At 54.0% G+C, this 15324-nt stretch overlaps 28 non-coding genes across 28 annotated transcripts; all 28 read left to right on the plus strand.

The window, feature by feature from the left end:
- Positions 1-239: 239 nt before the first annotated feature.
- Positions 240-321, plus strand: Trnal-uag (transfer RNA leucine (anticodon UAG)). Its single transcript has one exon. It is a non-coding gene; the product is annotated as a tRNA-Leu (tRNA).
- Positions 322-765: 444 nt separating this feature from the next.
- Positions 766-837, plus strand: Trnae-cuc (transfer RNA glutamic acid (anticodon CUC)). The gene has a single exon. It is a non-coding gene; the product is annotated as a tRNA-Glu (tRNA).
- A 374-nt stretch (positions 838-1211) lies between these two features.
- On the plus strand, positions 1212-1283 carry Trnah-gug (transfer RNA histidin (anticodon GUG)). Its single transcript has one exon. It is a non-coding gene; the product is annotated as a tRNA-His (tRNA).
- Positions 1284-1873: 590 nt separating this feature from the next.
- Trnal-uag (transfer RNA leucine (anticodon UAG)) lies at positions 1874-1955 on the plus strand. The gene has a single exon. It is a non-coding gene; the product is annotated as a tRNA-Leu (tRNA).
- Positions 1956-2399: 444 nt separating this feature from the next.
- On the plus strand, positions 2400-2471 carry Trnae-cuc (transfer RNA glutamic acid (anticodon CUC)). The gene has a single exon. It is a non-coding gene; the product is annotated as a tRNA-Glu (tRNA).
- Positions 2472-2845: 374 nt separating this feature from the next.
- On the plus strand, positions 2846-2917 carry Trnah-gug (transfer RNA histidin (anticodon GUG)). The gene has a single exon. It is a non-coding gene; the product is annotated as a tRNA-His (tRNA).
- Positions 2918-3507: 590 nt separating this feature from the next.
- Positions 3508-3589, plus strand: Trnal-uag (transfer RNA leucine (anticodon UAG)). Its single transcript has one exon. It is a non-coding gene; the product is annotated as a tRNA-Leu (tRNA).
- Positions 3590-4033: 444 nt separating this feature from the next.
- Trnae-cuc (transfer RNA glutamic acid (anticodon CUC)) lies at positions 4034-4105 on the plus strand. Its single transcript has one exon. It is a non-coding gene; the product is annotated as a tRNA-Glu (tRNA).
- A 374-nt stretch (positions 4106-4479) lies between these two features.
- On the plus strand, positions 4480-4551 carry Trnah-gug (transfer RNA histidin (anticodon GUG)). The gene has a single exon. It is a non-coding gene; the product is annotated as a tRNA-His (tRNA).
- A 590-nt stretch (positions 4552-5141) lies between these two features.
- Trnal-uag (transfer RNA leucine (anticodon UAG)) lies at positions 5142-5223 on the plus strand. Its single transcript has one exon. It is a non-coding gene; the product is annotated as a tRNA-Leu (tRNA).
- A 444-nt stretch (positions 5224-5667) lies between these two features.
- On the plus strand, positions 5668-5739 carry Trnae-cuc (transfer RNA glutamic acid (anticodon CUC)). The gene has a single exon. It is a non-coding gene; the product is annotated as a tRNA-Glu (tRNA).
- A 374-nt stretch (positions 5740-6113) lies between these two features.
- On the plus strand, positions 6114-6185 carry Trnah-gug (transfer RNA histidin (anticodon GUG)). The gene has a single exon. It is a non-coding gene; the product is annotated as a tRNA-His (tRNA).
- Positions 6186-6775: 590 nt separating this feature from the next.
- Trnal-uag (transfer RNA leucine (anticodon UAG)) lies at positions 6776-6857 on the plus strand. Its single transcript has one exon. It is a non-coding gene; the product is annotated as a tRNA-Leu (tRNA).
- Positions 6858-7301: 444 nt separating this feature from the next.
- On the plus strand, positions 7302-7373 carry Trnae-cuc (transfer RNA glutamic acid (anticodon CUC)). Its single transcript has one exon. It is a non-coding gene; the product is annotated as a tRNA-Glu (tRNA).
- Positions 7374-7747: 374 nt separating this feature from the next.
- On the plus strand, positions 7748-7819 carry Trnah-gug (transfer RNA histidin (anticodon GUG)). The gene has a single exon. It is a non-coding gene; the product is annotated as a tRNA-His (tRNA).
- A 590-nt stretch (positions 7820-8409) lies between these two features.
- On the plus strand, positions 8410-8491 carry Trnal-uag (transfer RNA leucine (anticodon UAG)). The gene has a single exon. It is a non-coding gene; the product is annotated as a tRNA-Leu (tRNA).
- Positions 8492-8935: 444 nt separating this feature from the next.
- On the plus strand, positions 8936-9007 carry Trnae-cuc (transfer RNA glutamic acid (anticodon CUC)). The gene has a single exon. It is a non-coding gene; the product is annotated as a tRNA-Glu (tRNA).
- Positions 9008-9381: 374 nt separating this feature from the next.
- Trnah-gug (transfer RNA histidin (anticodon GUG)) lies at positions 9382-9453 on the plus strand. The gene has a single exon. It is a non-coding gene; the product is annotated as a tRNA-His (tRNA).
- A 590-nt stretch (positions 9454-10043) lies between these two features.
- Trnal-uag (transfer RNA leucine (anticodon UAG)) lies at positions 10044-10125 on the plus strand. Its single transcript has one exon. It is a non-coding gene; the product is annotated as a tRNA-Leu (tRNA).
- A 444-nt stretch (positions 10126-10569) lies between these two features.
- On the plus strand, positions 10570-10641 carry Trnae-cuc (transfer RNA glutamic acid (anticodon CUC)). The gene has a single exon. It is a non-coding gene; the product is annotated as a tRNA-Glu (tRNA).
- A 374-nt stretch (positions 10642-11015) lies between these two features.
- Positions 11016-11087, plus strand: Trnah-gug (transfer RNA histidin (anticodon GUG)). Its single transcript has one exon. It is a non-coding gene; the product is annotated as a tRNA-His (tRNA).
- Positions 11088-11677: 590 nt separating this feature from the next.
- Positions 11678-11759, plus strand: Trnal-uag (transfer RNA leucine (anticodon UAG)). Its single transcript has one exon. It is a non-coding gene; the product is annotated as a tRNA-Leu (tRNA).
- Positions 11760-12203: 444 nt separating this feature from the next.
- Trnae-cuc (transfer RNA glutamic acid (anticodon CUC)) lies at positions 12204-12275 on the plus strand. The gene has a single exon. It is a non-coding gene; the product is annotated as a tRNA-Glu (tRNA).
- Positions 12276-12649: 374 nt separating this feature from the next.
- Positions 12650-12721, plus strand: Trnah-gug (transfer RNA histidin (anticodon GUG)). The gene has a single exon. It is a non-coding gene; the product is annotated as a tRNA-His (tRNA).
- Positions 12722-13311: 590 nt separating this feature from the next.
- Positions 13312-13393, plus strand: Trnal-uag (transfer RNA leucine (anticodon UAG)). Its single transcript has one exon. It is a non-coding gene; the product is annotated as a tRNA-Leu (tRNA).
- A 444-nt stretch (positions 13394-13837) lies between these two features.
- Positions 13838-13909, plus strand: Trnae-cuc (transfer RNA glutamic acid (anticodon CUC)). The gene has a single exon. It is a non-coding gene; the product is annotated as a tRNA-Glu (tRNA).
- Positions 13910-14283: 374 nt separating this feature from the next.
- On the plus strand, positions 14284-14355 carry Trnah-gug (transfer RNA histidin (anticodon GUG)). Its single transcript has one exon. It is a non-coding gene; the product is annotated as a tRNA-His (tRNA).
- Positions 14356-14945: 590 nt separating this feature from the next.
- Positions 14946-15027, plus strand: Trnal-uag (transfer RNA leucine (anticodon UAG)). Its single transcript has one exon. It is a non-coding gene; the product is annotated as a tRNA-Leu (tRNA).
- The last annotated feature ends 297 nt before the right edge of the window (positions 15028-15324 follow it).

Consider the following 15324-nt stretch of genomic DNA (forward strand, 5'->3'; position numbering starts at 1 on the left):
TTCGAAACCTGGTCACGGCACGAAAACGTCTCTTGATGCTGTCGCCTTAACTACGACAGCTTCAGACAAGTGGCGCCGCTACCACACGGCGGGCACGGCATTTTCTTGTTGTGGATGGCCTAAAGAGACGCTTCCAATGGGAGAGCAGAGGAAATACATGTTACAGCGATTGCCGAGATATTTCAATTCGAAGTGATCTTTGTAGTACAAAGGAAACGTATTGTCGTCGGCGCTATAACGGTAACGTGGCCGAGCGGTCTAAGGCGCTGGTTTTAGGCACCAGTCTCTTCGGAGGCGTGGGTTCGAATCCCACCGTTGCCAATTTTGACGTCTCATTTTTGTGCCGTTGCTGTGTGTTGTCGTGGGCTAGGACGCAGCTCCTGTGTCGCGCGTGTTGTGTAGGTAGAGTGGCCGAGCGGTCTAAGGCGCTGGTTTTAGGCACCAGTCACTTCGGAGGCGTGGGTTCCAACCCCACAGCTGCTAAACGTGTAATGTTTCCTGCGTCGAAGACAGCTGCACCCATTGCCCGCAAAGGAAACAGCACAACAAGGCGTGAGCGTCTGCTTCGTGAATTGTCGTAGAACAGTACGTGGAGCAACGACAGGATTTGTAGGCGCCTTTTGCTCTCGTCACTGCTGGCGTTCGTCTCCATGAAATGCGTCCAGAGGATGCCGTTCTATAACGTGAAAGAGTGTATTTCTTACAGTTGTCGTCAGTTAATCGTGGCTGGTTGCTGCGTTCGCAGGAAGAGCACTGGCGTCGTAATCCGGTGTAGTCTAGTGGCTAGGATACCTGGCTCTCACCCAGGAGGCCCGGGTTCGATTCCCGGTACCGGAAACGTGAGTTTTTGTTGCTCCTCTTATGCGACTTGTCCCGACTTTGCTCGACTGACGCTACGCTGACGCGTGCACAAAGCTGCGTTAAGTATGATTCGCGGCTACACCTGACGGCGAGAGAGATGCGGCGTCTATTCACTTGTTATCGAGCCACATACCCATAGTCAAGAGGCTTGGAGGACTGCAAGACACTGCCAGGGAGGTGAATGTAGCTAACCACTCTAGTTAGTGTCCTGACAGCGCAGGCACGTTCATTTACTCGTATACACGTGATGGAGACCGTGTCTGACACTGCTGTGGCGTCCACCTTGGCCTAGGCTTTGCTGTGTATCGCCACTTGCACTCCAGCCAGCTGCCTCCGTGGGCGCGTGCGTGGCCGTGATCGTCTAGTGGTTAGGACATTGCGTTGTGGCCGCAATAACCCAGGTTCGAATCCTGGTCACGGCAATTTTGAAAGTTTTGCCTTGCTACCGTTGCAGTGACGATAGTGCACGAGTACTCGAAATCACAGTGCTTTCTTGATTTTTCACTCGTGTTCCGCAGTCCGCAGTTTGTACTACCACTTCATCGCCAACACGTAATGCCGGCGGCCGTGAGGCGCAGACGTCCGCTGCTCTCTGTAGTCGAAAAGGGCAGTTGTTTGAGGTGCGACGGATTGGATGAACAGCGGAGCAGGAAGCTGTGGCGTGCACCGTTTCTACAAATGCTAGGAACACTGGGGCCGAAGGTAGCGCAGGTAGCGTGGCCGAGCGATCTAAGGCGCTTGTTTTAGGCACCAGTCTCTTCGGACGCGTGCGTTCGAAACCTGGTCACGGCACGAAAACGTCTCTTGATGCTGTCGCCTTAACTACGACAGCTTCAGACAAGTGGCGCCGCTACCACACGGCGGGCACGGCATTTTCTTGTTGTGGATGGCCTAAAGAGACGCTTCCAATGGGAGAGCAGAGGAAATACATGTTACAGCGATTGCCGAGATATTTCCATTTCGAAGTGATCTTTGTAGTACAAAGGAAACGTATTGTCGTCGGCGCTATAACGGTAACGTGGCCGAGCGGTCTAAGGCGCTGGTTTTAGGCACCAGTCTCTTCGGAGGCGTGGGTTCGAATCCCACCGTTGCCAACTTTGACGTCTCATTTTTGTGCCGTTGCTGTGTGTTGTCGTGGGCTAGGACGCAGCTCCTGTGTCGCGCGTGTTGTGTAGGTAGAGTGGCCGAGCGGTCTAAGGCGCTGGTTTTAGGCACCAGTCACTTCGGAGGCGTGGGTTCCAACCCCACAGCTGCTAAACGTGTAATGTTTCCTGCGTCGAAGACAGCTGCACCCATTGCCCGCAAAGGAAACAGCACAACAAGGCGTGAGCGTCTGCTTCGTGAATTGTCGTAGAACAGTACGTGGAGCAACGACAGGATTTGTAGGCGCCTTTTGCTCTCGTCACTGCTGGCGTTCGTCTCCATGAAATGCGTCCAGAGGATGCCGTTCTATAACGTGAAAGAGTGTATTTCTTACAGTTGTCGTCAGTTAATCGTGGCTGGTTGCTGCGTTCGCAGGAAGAGCACTGGCGTCGTAATCCGGTGTAGTCTAGTGGCTAGGATACCTGGCTCTCACCCAGGAGGCCCGGGTTCGATTCCCGGTACCGGAAACGTGAGTTTTTGTTGCTCCTCTTATGCGACTTGTCCCGACTTTGCTCGACTGACGCTACGCTGACGCGTGCACAAAGCTGCGTTAAGTATGATTCGCGGCTACACCTGACGGCGAGAGAGATGCGGCGTCTATTCACTTGTTATCGAGCCACATACCCATAGTCAAGAGGCTTGGAGGACTGCAAGACACTGCCAGGGAGGTGAATGTAGCTAACCACTCTAGTTAGTGTCCTGACAGCGCAGGCACGTTCATTTACTCGTATACACGTGATGGAGACCGTGTCTGACACTGCTGTGGCGTCCACCTTGGCCTAGGCTTTGCTGTGTATCGCCACTTGCACTCCAGCCAGCTGCCTCCGTGGGCGCGTGCGTGGCCGTGATCGTCTAGTGGTTAGGACATTGCGTTGTGGCCGCAATAACCCAGGTTCGAATCCTGGTCACGGCAATTTTGAAAGTTTTGCCTTGCTACCGTTGCAGTGACGATAGTGCACGAGTACTCGAAATCACAGTGCTTTCTTGATTTTTCACTCGTGTTCCGCAGTCCGCAGTTTGTACTACCACTTCATCGCCAACACGTAATGCCGGCGGCCGTGAGGCGCAGACGTCCGCTGCTCTCTGTAGTCGAAAAGGGCAGTTGTTTGAGGTGCGACGGATTGGATGAACAGCGGAGCAGGAAGCTGTGGCGTGCACCGTTTCTACAAATGCTAGGAACACTGGGGCCGAAGGTAGCGCAGGTAGCGTGGCCGAGCGATCTAAGGCGCTTGTTTTAGGCACCAGTCTCTTCGGACGCGTGCGTTCGAAACCTGGTCACGGCACGAAAACGTCTCTTGATGCTGTCGCCTTAACTACGACAGCTTCAGACAAGTGGCGCCGCTACCACACGGCGGGCACGGCATTTTCTTGTTGTGGATGGCCTAAAGAGACGCTTCCAATGGGAGAGCAGAGGAAATACATGTTACAGCGATTGCCGAGATATTTCCATTTCGAAGTGATCTTTGTAGTACAAAGGAAACGTATTGTCGTCGGCGCTATAACGGTAACGTGGCCGAGCGGTCTAAGGCGCTGGTTTTAGGCACCAGTCTCTTCGGAGGCGTGGGTTCGAATCCCACCGTTGCCAATTTTGACGTCTCATTTTTGTGCCGTTGCTGTGTGTTGTCGTGGGCTAGGACGCAGCTCCTGTGTCGCGCGTGTTGTGTAGGTAGAGTGGCCGAGCGGTCTAAGGCGCTGGTTTTAGGCACCAGTCACTTCGGAGGCGTGGGTTCCAACCCCACAGCTGCTAAACGTGTAATGTTTCCTGCGTCGAAGACAGCTGCACCCATTGCCCGCAAAGGAAACAGCACAACAAGGCGTGAGCGTCTGCTTCGTGAATTGTCGTAGAACAGTACGTGGAGCAACGACAGGATTTGTAGGCGCCTTTTGCTCTCGTCACTGCTGGCGTTCGTCTCCATGAAATGCGTCCAGAGGATGCCGTTCTATAACGTGAAAGAGTGTATTTCTTACAGTTGTCGTCAGTTAATCGTGGCTGGTTGCTGCGTTCGCAGGAAGAGCACTGGCGTCGTAATCTGGTGTAGTCTAGTGGCTAGGATACCTGGCTCTCACCCAGGAGGCCCGGGTTCGATTCCCGGTACCGGAAACGTGAGTTTTTGTTGCTCCTCTTATGCGACTTGTCCCGACTTTGCTCGACTGACGCTACGCTGACGCGTGCACAAAGCTGCGTTAAGTATGATTCGCGGCTACACCTGACGGCGAGAGAGATGCGGCGTCTATTCACTTGTTATCGAGCCACATACCCATAGTCAAGAGGCTTGGAGGACTGCAAGACACTGCCAGGGAGGTGAATGTAGCTAACCACTCTAGTTAGTGTCCTGACAGCGCAGGCACGTTCATTTACTCGTATACACGTGATGGAGACCGTGTCTGACACTGCTGTGGCGTCCACCTTGGCCTAGGCTTTGCTGTGTATCGCCACTTGCACTCCAGCCAGCTGCCTCCGTGGGCGCGTGCGTGGCCGTGATCGTCTAGTGGTTAGGACATTGCGTTGTGGCCGCAATAACCCAGGTTCGAATCCTGGTCACGGCAATTTTGAAAGTTTTGCCTTGCTACCGTTGCAGTGACGATAGTGCACGAGTACTCGAAATCACAGTGCTTTCTTGATTTTTCACTCGTGTTCCGCAGTCCGCAGTTTGTACTACCACTTCATCGCCAACACGTAATGCCGGCGGCCGTGAGGCGCAGACGTCCGCTGCTCTCTGTAGTCGAAAAGGGCAGTTGTTTGAGGTGCGACGGATTGGATGAACAGCGGAGCAGGAAGCTGTGGCGTGCACCGTTTCTACAAATGCTAGGAACACTGGGGCCGAAGGTAGCGCAGGTAGCGTGGCCGAGCGATCTAAGGCGCTTGTTTTAGGCACCAGTCTCTTCGGACGCGTGCGTTCGAAACCTGGTCACGGCACGAAAACGTCTCTTGATGCTGTCGCCTTAACTACGACAGCTTCAGACAAGTGGCGCCGCTACCACACGGCGGGCACGGCATTTTCTTGTTGTGGATGGCCTAAAGAGACGCTTCCAATGGGAGAGCAGAGGAAATACATGTTACAGCGATTGCCGAGATATTTCCATTTCGAAGTGATCTTTGTAGTACAAAGGAAACGTATTGTCGTCGGCGCTATAACGGTAACGTGGCCGAGCGGTCTAAGGCGCTGGTTTTAGGCACCAGTCTCTTCGGAGGCGTGGGTTCGAATCCCACCGTTGCCAATTTTGACGTCTCATTTTTGTGCCGTTGCTGTGTGTTGTCGTGGGCTAGGACGCAGCTCCTGTGTCGCGCGTGTTGTGTAGGTAGAGTGGCCGAGCGGTCTAAGGCGCTGGTTTTAGGCACCAGTCACTTCGGAGGCGTGGGTTCCAACCCCACAGCTGCTAAACGTGTAATGTTTCCTGCGTCGAAGACAGCTGCACCCATTGCCCGCAAAGGAAACAGCACAACAAGGCGTGAGCGTCTGCTTCGTGAATTGTCGTAGAACAGTACGTGGAGCAACGACAGGATTTGTAGGCGCCTTTTGCTCTCGTCACCGCTGGCGTTCGTCTCCATGAAATGCGTCCAGAGGATGCCGTTCTATAACGTGAAAGAGTGTATTTCTTACAGTTGTCGTCAGTTAATCGTGGCTGGTTGCTGCGTTCGCAGGAAGAGCACTGGCGTCGTAATCCGGTGTAGTCTAGTGGCTAGGATACCTGGCTCTCACCCAGGAGGCCCGGGTTCGATTCCCGGTACCGGAAACGTGAGTTTTTGTTGCTCCTCTTATGCGACTTGTCCCGACTTTGCTCGACTGACGCTACGCTGACGCGTGCACAAAGCTGCGTTAAGTATGATTCGCGGCTACACCTGACGGCGAGAGAGATGCGGCGTCTATTCACTTGTTATCGAGCCACATACCCATAGTCAAGAGGCTTGGAGGACTGCAAGACACTGCCAGGGAGGTGAATGTAGCTAACCACTCTAGTTAGTGTCCTGACAGCGCAGGCACGTTCATTTACTCGTATACACGTGATGGAGACCGTGTCTGACACTGCTGTGGCGTCCACCTTGGCCTAGGCTTTGCTGTGTATCGCCACTTGCACTCCAGCCAGCTGCCTCCGTGGGCGCGTGCGTGGCCGTGATCGTCTAGTGGTTAGGACATTGCGTTGTGGCCGCAATAACCCAGGTTCGAATCCTGGTCACGGCAATTTTGAAAGTTTTGCCTTGCTACCGTTGCAGTGACGATAGTGCACGAGTACTCGAAATCACAGTGCTTTCTTGATTTTTCACTCGTGTTCCGCAGTCCGCAGTTTGTACTACCACTTCATCGCCAACACGTAATGCCGGCGGCCGTGAGGCGCAGACGTCCGCTGCTCTCTGTAGTCGAAAAGGGCAGTTGTTTGAGGTGCGACGGATTGGATGAACAGCGGAGCAGGAAGCTGTGGCGTGCACCGTTTCTACAAATGCTAGGAACACTGGGGCCGAAGGTAGCGCAGGTAGCGTGGCCGAGCGATCTAAGGCGCTTGTTTTAGGCACCAGTCTCTTCGGACGCGTGCGTTCGAAACCTGGTCACGGCACGAAAACGTCTCTTGATGCTGTCGCCTTAACTACGACAGCTTCAGACAAGTGGCGCCGCTACCACACGGCGGGCACGGCATTTTCTTGTTGTGGATGGCCTAAAGAGACGCTTCCAATGGGAGAGCAGAGGAAATACATGTTACAGCGATTGCCGAGATATTTCCATTTCGAAGTGATCTTTGTAGTACAAAGGAAACGTATTGTCGTCGGCGCTATAACGGTAACGTGGCCGAGCGGTCTAAGGCGCTGGTTTTAGGCACCAGTCTCTTCGGAGGCGTGGGTTCGAATCCCACCGTTGCCAATTTTGACGTCTCATTTTTGTGCCGTTGCTGTGTGTTGTCGTGGGCTAGGACGCAGCTCCTGTGTCGCGCGTGTTGTGTAGGTAGAGTGGCCGAGCGGTCTAAGGCGCTGGTTTTAGGCACCAGTCACTTCGGAGGCGTGGGTTCCAACCCCACAGCTGCTAAACGTGTAATGTTTCCTGCGTCGAAGACAGCTGCACCCATTGCCCGCAAAGGAAACAGCACAACAAGGCGTGAGCGTCTGCTTCGTGAATTGTCGTAGAACAGTACGTGGAGCAACGACAGGATTTGTAGGCGCCTTTTGCTCTCGTCACTGCTGGCGTTCGTCTCCATGAAATGCGTCCAGAGGATGCCGTTCTATAACGTGAAAGAGTGTATTTCTTACAGTTGTCGTCAGTTAATCGTGGCTGGTTGCTGCGTTCGCAGGAAGAGCACTGGCGTCGTAATCCGGTGTAGTCTAGTGGCTAGGATACCTGGCTCTCACCCAGGAGGCCCGGGTTCGATTCCCGGTACCGGAAACGTGAGTTTTTGTTGCTCCTCTTATGCGACTTGTCCCGACTTTGCTCGACTGACGCTACGCTGACGCGTGCACAAAGCTGCGTTAAGTATGATTCGCGGCTACACCTGACGGCGAGAGAGATGCGGCGTCTATTCACTTGTTATCGAGCCACATACCCATAGTCAAGAGGCTTGGAGGACTGCAAGACACTGCCAGGGAGGTGAATGTAGCTAACCACTCTAGTTAGTGTCCTGACAGCGCAGGCACGTTCATTTACTCGTATACACGTGATGGAGACCGTGTCTGACACTGCTGTGGCGTCCACCTTGGCCTAGGCTTTGCTGTGTATCGCCACTTGCACTCCAGCCAGCTGCCTCCGTGGGCGCGTGCGTGGCCGTGATCGTCTAGTGGTTAGGACATTGCGTTGTGGCCGCAATAACCCAGGTTCGAATCCTGGTCACGGCAATTTTGAAAGTTTTGCCTTGCTACCGTTGCAGTGACGATAGTGCACGAGTACTCGAAATCACAGTGCTTTCTTGATTTTTCACTCGTGTTCCGCAGTCCGCAGTTTGTACTACCACTTCATCGCCAACACGTAATGCCGGCGGCCGTGAGGCGCAGACGTCCGCTGCTCTCTGTAGTCGAAAAGGGCAGTTGTTTGAGGTGCGACGGATTGGATGAACAGCGGAGCAGGAAGCTGTGGCGTGCACCGTTTCTACAAATGCTAGGAACACTGGGGCCGAAGGTAGCGCAGGTAGCGTGGCCGAGCGATCTAAGGCGCTTGTTTTAGGCACCAGTCTCTTCGGACGCGTGCGTTCGAAACCTGGTCACGGCACGAAAACGTCTCTTGATGCTGTCGCCTTAACTACGACAGCTTCAGACAAGTGGCGCCGCTACCACACGGCGGGCACGGCATTTTCTTGTTGTGGATGGCCTAAAGAGACGCTTCCAATGGGAGAGCAGAGGAAATACATGTTACAGCGATTGCCGAGATATTTCCATTTCGAAGTGATCTTTGTAGTACAAAGGAAACGTATTGTCGTCGGCGCTATAACGGTAACGTGGCCGAGCGGTCTAAGGCGCTGGTTTTAGGCACCAGTCTCTTCGGAGGCGTGGGTTCGAATCCCACCGTTGCCAATTTTGACGTCTCATTTTTGTGCCGTTGCTGTGTGTTGTCGTGGGCTAGGACGCAGCTCCTGTGTCGCGCGTGTTGTGTAGGTAGAGTGGCCGAGCGGTCTAAGGCGCTGGTTTTAGGCACCAGTCACTTCGGAGGCGTGGGTTCCAACCCCACAGCTGCTAAACGTGTAATGTTTCCTGCGTCGAAGACAGCTGCACCCATTGCCCGCAAAGGAAACAGCACAACAAGGCGTGAGCGTCTGCTTCGTGAATTGTCGTAGAACAGTACGTGGAGCAACGACAGGATTTGTAGGCGCCTTTTGCTCTCGTCACTGCTGGCGTTCGTCTCCATGAAATGCGTCCAGAGGATGCCGTTCTATAACGTGAAAGAGTGTATTTCTTACAGTTGTCGTCAGTTAATCGTGGCTGGTTGCTGCGTTCGCAGGAAGAGCACTGGCGTCGTAATCCGGTGTAGTCTAGTGGCTAGGATACCTGGCTCTCACCCAGGAGGCCCGGGTTCGATTCCCGGTACCGGAAACGTGAGTTTTTGTTGCTCCTCTTATGCGACTTGTCCCGACTTTGCTCGACTGACGCTACGCTGACGCGTGCACAAAGCTGCGTTAAGTATGATTCGCGGCTACACCTGACGGCGAGAGAGATGCGGCGTCTATTCACTTGTTATCGAGCCACATACCCATAGTCAAGAGGCTTGGAGGACTGCAAGACACTGCCAGGGAGGTGAATGTAGCTAACCACTCTAGTTAGTGTCCTGACAGCGCAGGCACGTTCATTTACTCGTATACACGTGATGGAGACCGTGTCTGACACTGCTGTGGCGTCCACCTTGGCCTAGGCTTTGCTGTGTATCGCCACTTGCACTCCAGCCAGCTGCCTCCGTGGGCGCGTGCGTGGCCGTGATCGTCTAGTGGTTAGGACATTGCGTTGTGGCCGCAATAACCCAGGTTCGAATCCTGGTCACGGCAATTTTGAAAGTTTTGCCTTGCTACCGTTGCAGTGACGATAGTGCACGAGTACTCGAAATCACAGTGCTTTCTTGATTTTTCACTCGTGTTCCGCAGTCCGCAGTTTGTACTACCACTTCATCGCCAACACGTAATGCCGGCGGCCGTGAGGCGCAGACGTCCGCTGCTCTCTGTAGTCGAAAAGGGCAGTTGTTTGAGGTGCGACGGATTGGATGAACAGCGGAGCAGGAAGCTGTGGCGTGCACCGTTTCTACAAATGCTAGGAACACTGGGGCCGAAGGTAGCGCAGGTAGCGTGGCCGAGCGATCTAAGGCGCTTGTTTTAGGCACCAGTCTCTTCGGACGCGTGCGTTCGAAACCTGGTCACGGCACGAAAACGTCTCTTGATGCTGTCGCCTTAACTACGACAGCTTCAGACAAGTGGCGCCGCTACCACACGGCGGGCACGGCATTTTCTTGTTGTGGATGGCCTAAAGAGACGCTTCCAATGGGAGAGCAGAGGAAATACATGTTACAGCGATTGCCGAGATATTTCCATTTCGAAGTGATCTTTGTAGTACAAAGGAAACGTATTGTCGTCGGCGCTATAACGGTAACGTGGCCGAGCGGTCTAAGGCGCTGGTTTTAGGCACCAGTCTCTTCGGAGGCGTGGGTTCGAATCCCACCGTTGCCAATTTTGACGTCTCATTTTTGTGCCGTTGCTGTGTGTTGTCGTGGGCTAGGACGCAGCTCCTGTGTCGCGCGTGTTGTGTAGGTAGAGTGGCCGAGCGGTCTAAGGCGCTGGTTTTAGGCACCAGTCACTTCGGAGGCGTGGGTTCCAACCCCACAGCTGCTAAACGTGTAATGTTTCCTGCGTCGAAGACAGCTGCACCCATTGCCCGCAAAGGAAACAGCACAACAAGGCGTGAGCGTCTGCTTCGTGAATTGTCGTAGAACAGTACGTGGAGCAACGACAGGATTTGTAGGCGCCTTTTGCTCTCGTCACTGCTGGCGTTCGTCTCCATGAAATGCGTCCAGAGGATGCCGTTCTATAACGTGAAAGAGTGTATTTCTTACAGTTGTCGTCAGTTAATCGTGGCTGGTTGCTGCGTTCGCAGGAAGAGCACTGGCGTCGTAATCCGGTGTAGTCTAGTGGCTAGGATACCTGGCTCTCACCCAGGAGGCCCGGGTTCGATTCCCGGTACCGGAAACGTGAGTTTTTGTTGCTCCTCTTATGCGACTTGTCCCGACTTTGCTCGACTGACGCTACGCTGACGCGTGCACAAAGCTGCGTTAAGTATGATTCGCGGCTACACCTGACGGCGAGAGAGATGCGGCGTCTATTCACTTGTTATCGAGCCACATACCCATAGTCAAGAGGCTTGGAGGACTGCAAGACACTGCCAGGGAGGTGAATGTAGCTAACCACTCTAGTTAGTGTCCTGACAGCGCAGGCACGTTCATTTACTCGTATACACGTGATGGAGACCGTGTCTGACACTGCTGTGGCGTCCACCTTGGCCTAGGCTTTGCTGTGTATCGCCACTTGCACTCCAGCCAGCTGCCTCCGTGGGCGCGTGCGTGGCCGTGATCGTCTAGTGGTTAGGACATTGCGTTGTGGCCGCAATAACCCAGGTTCGAATCCTGGTCACGGCAATTTTGAAAGTTTTGCCTTGCTACCGTTGCAGTGACGATAGTGCACGAGTACTCGAAATCACAGTGCTTTCTTGATTTTTCACTCGTGTTCCGCAGTCCGCAGTTTGTACTACCACTTCATCGCCAACACGTAATGCCGGCGGCCGTGAGGCGCAGACGTCCGCTGCTCTCTGTAGTCGAAAAGGGCAGTTGTTTGAGGTGCGACGGATTGGATGAACAGCGGAGCAGGAAGCTGTGGCGTGCACCGTTTCTACAAATGCTAGGAACACTGGGGCCGAAGGTAGCGCAGGTAGCGTGGCCGAGCGATCTAAGGCGCTTGTTTTAGGCACCAGTCTCTTCGGACGCGTGCGTTCGAAACCTGGTCACGGCACGAAAACGTCTCTTGATGCTGTCGCCTTAACTACGACAGCTTCAGACAAGTGGCGCCGCTACCACACGGCGGGCACGGCATTTTCTTGTTGTGGATGGCCTAAAGAGACGCTTCCAATGGGAGAGCAGAGGAAATACATGTTACAGCGATTGCCGAGATATTTCCATTTCGAAGTGATCTTTGTAGTACAAAGGAAACGTATTGTCGTCGGCGCTATAACGGTAACGTGGCCGAGCGGTCTAAGGCGCTGGTTTTAGGCACCAGTCTCTTCGGAGGCGTGGGTTCGAATCCCACCGTTGCCAATTTTGACGTCTCATTTTTGTGCCGTTGCTGTGTGTTGTCGTGGGCTAGGACGCAGCTCCTGTGTCGCGCGTGTTGTGTAGGTAGAGTGGCCGAGCGGTCTAAGGCGCTGGTTTTAGGCACCAGTCACTTCGGAGGCGTGGGTTCCAACCCCACAGCTGCTAAACGTGTAATGTTTCCTGCGTCGAAGACAGCTGCACCCATTGCCCGCAAAGGAAACAGCACAACAAGGCGTGAGCGTCTGCTTCGTGAATTGTCGTAGAACAGTACGTGGAGCAACGACAGGATTTGTAGGCGCCTTTTGCTCTCGTCACTGCTGGCGTTCGTCTCCATGAAATGCGTCCAGAGGATGCCGTTCTATAACGTGAAAGAGTGTATTTCTTACAGTTGTCGTCAGTTAATCGTGGCTGGTTGCTGCGTTCGCAGGAAGAGCACTGGCGTCGTAATCCGGTGTAGTCTAGTGGCTAGGATACCTGGCTCTCACCCAGGAGGCCCGGGTTCGATTCCCGGTACCGGAAACGTGAGTTTTTGTTGCTCCTCTTATGCGACTTGTCCCGACTTTGCTCGACTGACGCTACGCTGACGCGTGCACAAAGCTGCGTTAAGTATGATTCGCGGCTACACCTGACGGCGAGAGAGATGCGGCGTCTATTCACTTGTTATCGAGCCACATACCCATAGTCAAGAGGCTTGGAGGACTGCAAGACACTGCCAGGGAGGTGAATGTAGCTAACCACTCTAGTTAGTGTCCTGACAGCGCAGGCACGTTCATTTACTCGTATACACGTGATGGAGACCGTGTCTGACACTGCTGTGGCGTCCACCTTGGCCTAGGCTTTGCTGTGTATCGCCACTTGCACTCCAGCCAGCTGCCTCCGTGGGCGCGTGCGTGGCCGTGATCGTCTAGTGGTTAGGACATTGCGTTGTGGCCGCAATAACCCAGGTTCGAATCCTGGTCACGGCAATTTTGAAAGTTTTGCCTTGCTACCGTTGCAGTGACGATAGTGCACGAGTACTCGAAATCACAGTGCTTTCTTGATTTTTCACTCGTGTTCCGCAGTCCGCAGTTTGTACTACCACTTCATCGCCAACACGTAATGCCGGCGGCCGTGAGGCGCAGACGTCCGCTGCTCTCTGTAGTCGAAAAGGGCAGTTGTTTGAGGTGCGACGGATTGGATGAACAGCGGAGCAGGAAGCTGTGGCGTGCACCGTTTCTACAAATGCTAGGAACACTGGGGCCGAAGGTAGCGCAGGTAGCGTGGCCGAGCGATCTAAGGCGCTTGTTTTAGGCACCAGTCTCTTCGGACGCGTGCGTTCGAAACCTGGTCACGGCACGAAAACGTCTCTTGATGCTGTCGCCTTAACTACGACAGCTTCAGACAAGTGGCGCCGCTACCACACGGCGGGCACGGCATTTTCTTGTTGTGGATGGCCTAAAGAGACGCTTCCAATGGGAGAGCAGAGGAAATACATGTTACAGCGATTGCCGAGATATTTCCATTTCGAAGTGATCTTTGTAGTACAAAGGAAACGTATTGTCGTCGGCGCTATAACGGTAACGTGGCCGAGCGGTCTAAGGCGCTGGTTTTAGGCACCAGTCTCTTCGGAGGCGTGGGTTCGAATCCCACCGTTGCCAATTTTGACGTCTCATTTTTGTGCCGTTGCTGTGTGTTGTCGTGGGCTAGGACGCAGCTCCTGTGTCGCGCGTGTTGTGTAGGTAGAGTGGCCGAGCGGTCTAAGGCGCTGGTTTTAGGCACCAGTCACTTCGGAGGCGTGGGTTCCAACCCCACAGCTGCTAAACGTGTAATGTTTCCTGCGTCGAAGACAGCTGCACCCATTGCCCGCAAAGGAAACAGCACAACAAGGCGTGAGCGTCTGCTTCGTGAATTGTCGTAGAACAGTACGTGGAGCAACGACAGGATTTGTAGGCGCCTTTTGCTCTCGTCACTGCTGGCGTTCGTCTCCATGAAATGCGTCCAGAGGATGCCGTTCTATAACGTGAAAGAGTGTATTTCTTACAGTTGTCGTCAGTTAATCGTGGCTGGTTGCTGCGTTCGCAGGAAGAGCACTGGCGTCGTAATCCGGTGTAGTCTAGTGGCTAGGATACCTGGCTCTCACCCAGGAGGCCCGGGTTCGATTCCCGGTACCGGAAACGTGAGTTTTTGTTGCTCCTCTTATGCGACTTGTCCCGACTTTGCTCGACTGACGCTACGCTGACGCGTGCACAAAGCTGCGTTAAGTATGATTCGCGGCTACACCTGACGGCGAGAGAGATGCGGCGTCTATTCACTTGTTATCGAGCCACATACCCATAGTCAAGAGGCTTGGAGGACTGCAAGACACTGCCAGGGAGGTGAATGTAGCTAACCACTCTAGTTAGTGTCCTGACAGCGCAGGCACGTTCATTTACTCGTATACACGTGATGGAGACCGTGTCTGACACTGCTGTGGCGTCCACCTTGGCCTAGGCTTTGCTGTGTATCGCCACTTGCACTCCAGCCAGCTGCCTCCGTGGGCGCGTGCGTGGCCGTGATCGTCTAGTGGTTAGGACATTGCGTTGTGGCCGCAATAACCCAGGTTCGAATCCTGGTCACGGCAATTTTGAAAGTTTTGCCTTGCTACCGTTGCAGTGACGATAGTGCACGAGTACTCGAAATCACAGTGCTTTCTTGATTTTTCACTCGTGTTCCGCAGTCCGCAGTTTGTACTACCACTTCATCGCCAACACGTAATGCCGGCGGCCGTGAGGCGCAGACGTCCGCTGCTCTCTGTAGTCGAAAAGGGCAGTTGTTTGAGGTGCGACGGATTGGATGAACAGCGGAGCAGGAAGCTGTGGCGTGCACCGTTTCTACAAATGCTAGGAACACTGGGGCCGAAGGTAGCGCAGGTAGCGTGGCCGAGCGATCTAAGGCGCTTGTTTTAGGCACCAGTCTCTTCGGACGCGTGCGTTCGAAACCTGGTCACGGCACGAAAACGTCTCTTGATGCTGTCGCCTTAACTACGACAGCTTCAGACAAGTGGCGCCGCTACCACACGGCGGGCACGGCATTTTCTTGTTGTGGATGGCCTAAAGAGACGCTTCCAATGGGAGAGCAGAGGAAATACATGTTACAGCGATTGCCGAGATATTTCCATTTCGAAGTGATCTTTGTAGTACAAAGGAAACGTATTGTCGTCGGCGCTATAACGGTAACGTGGCCGAGCGGTCTAAGGCGCTGGTTTTAGGCACCAGTCTCTTCGGAGGCGTGGGTTCGAATCCCACCGTTGCCAATTTTGACGTCTCATTTTTGTGCCGTTGCTGTGTGTTGTCGTGGGCTAGGACGCAGCTCCTGTGTCGCGCGTGTTGTGTAGGTAGAGTGGCCGAGCGGTCTAAGGCGCTGGTTTTAGGCACCAGTCACTTCGGAGGCGTGGGTTCCAACCCCACAGCTGCTAAACGTGTAATGTTTCCTGCGTCGAAGACAGCTGCACCCATTGCCCGCAAAGGAAACAGCACAACAAGGCGTGAGCGTCTGCTTCGTGAATTGTCGTAGAACAGTACGTGGAGCAACGACAGGATTTGTAGGCGCC

This window comes from Schistocerca gregaria, chromosome 3, assembly GCF_023897955.1.
Source record: "Schistocerca gregaria isolate iqSchGreg1 chromosome 3, iqSchGreg1.2, whole genome shotgun sequence".
Lineage (NCBI taxonomy): Eukaryota > Metazoa > Arthropoda > Insecta > Orthoptera > Acrididae > Schistocerca > Schistocerca gregaria.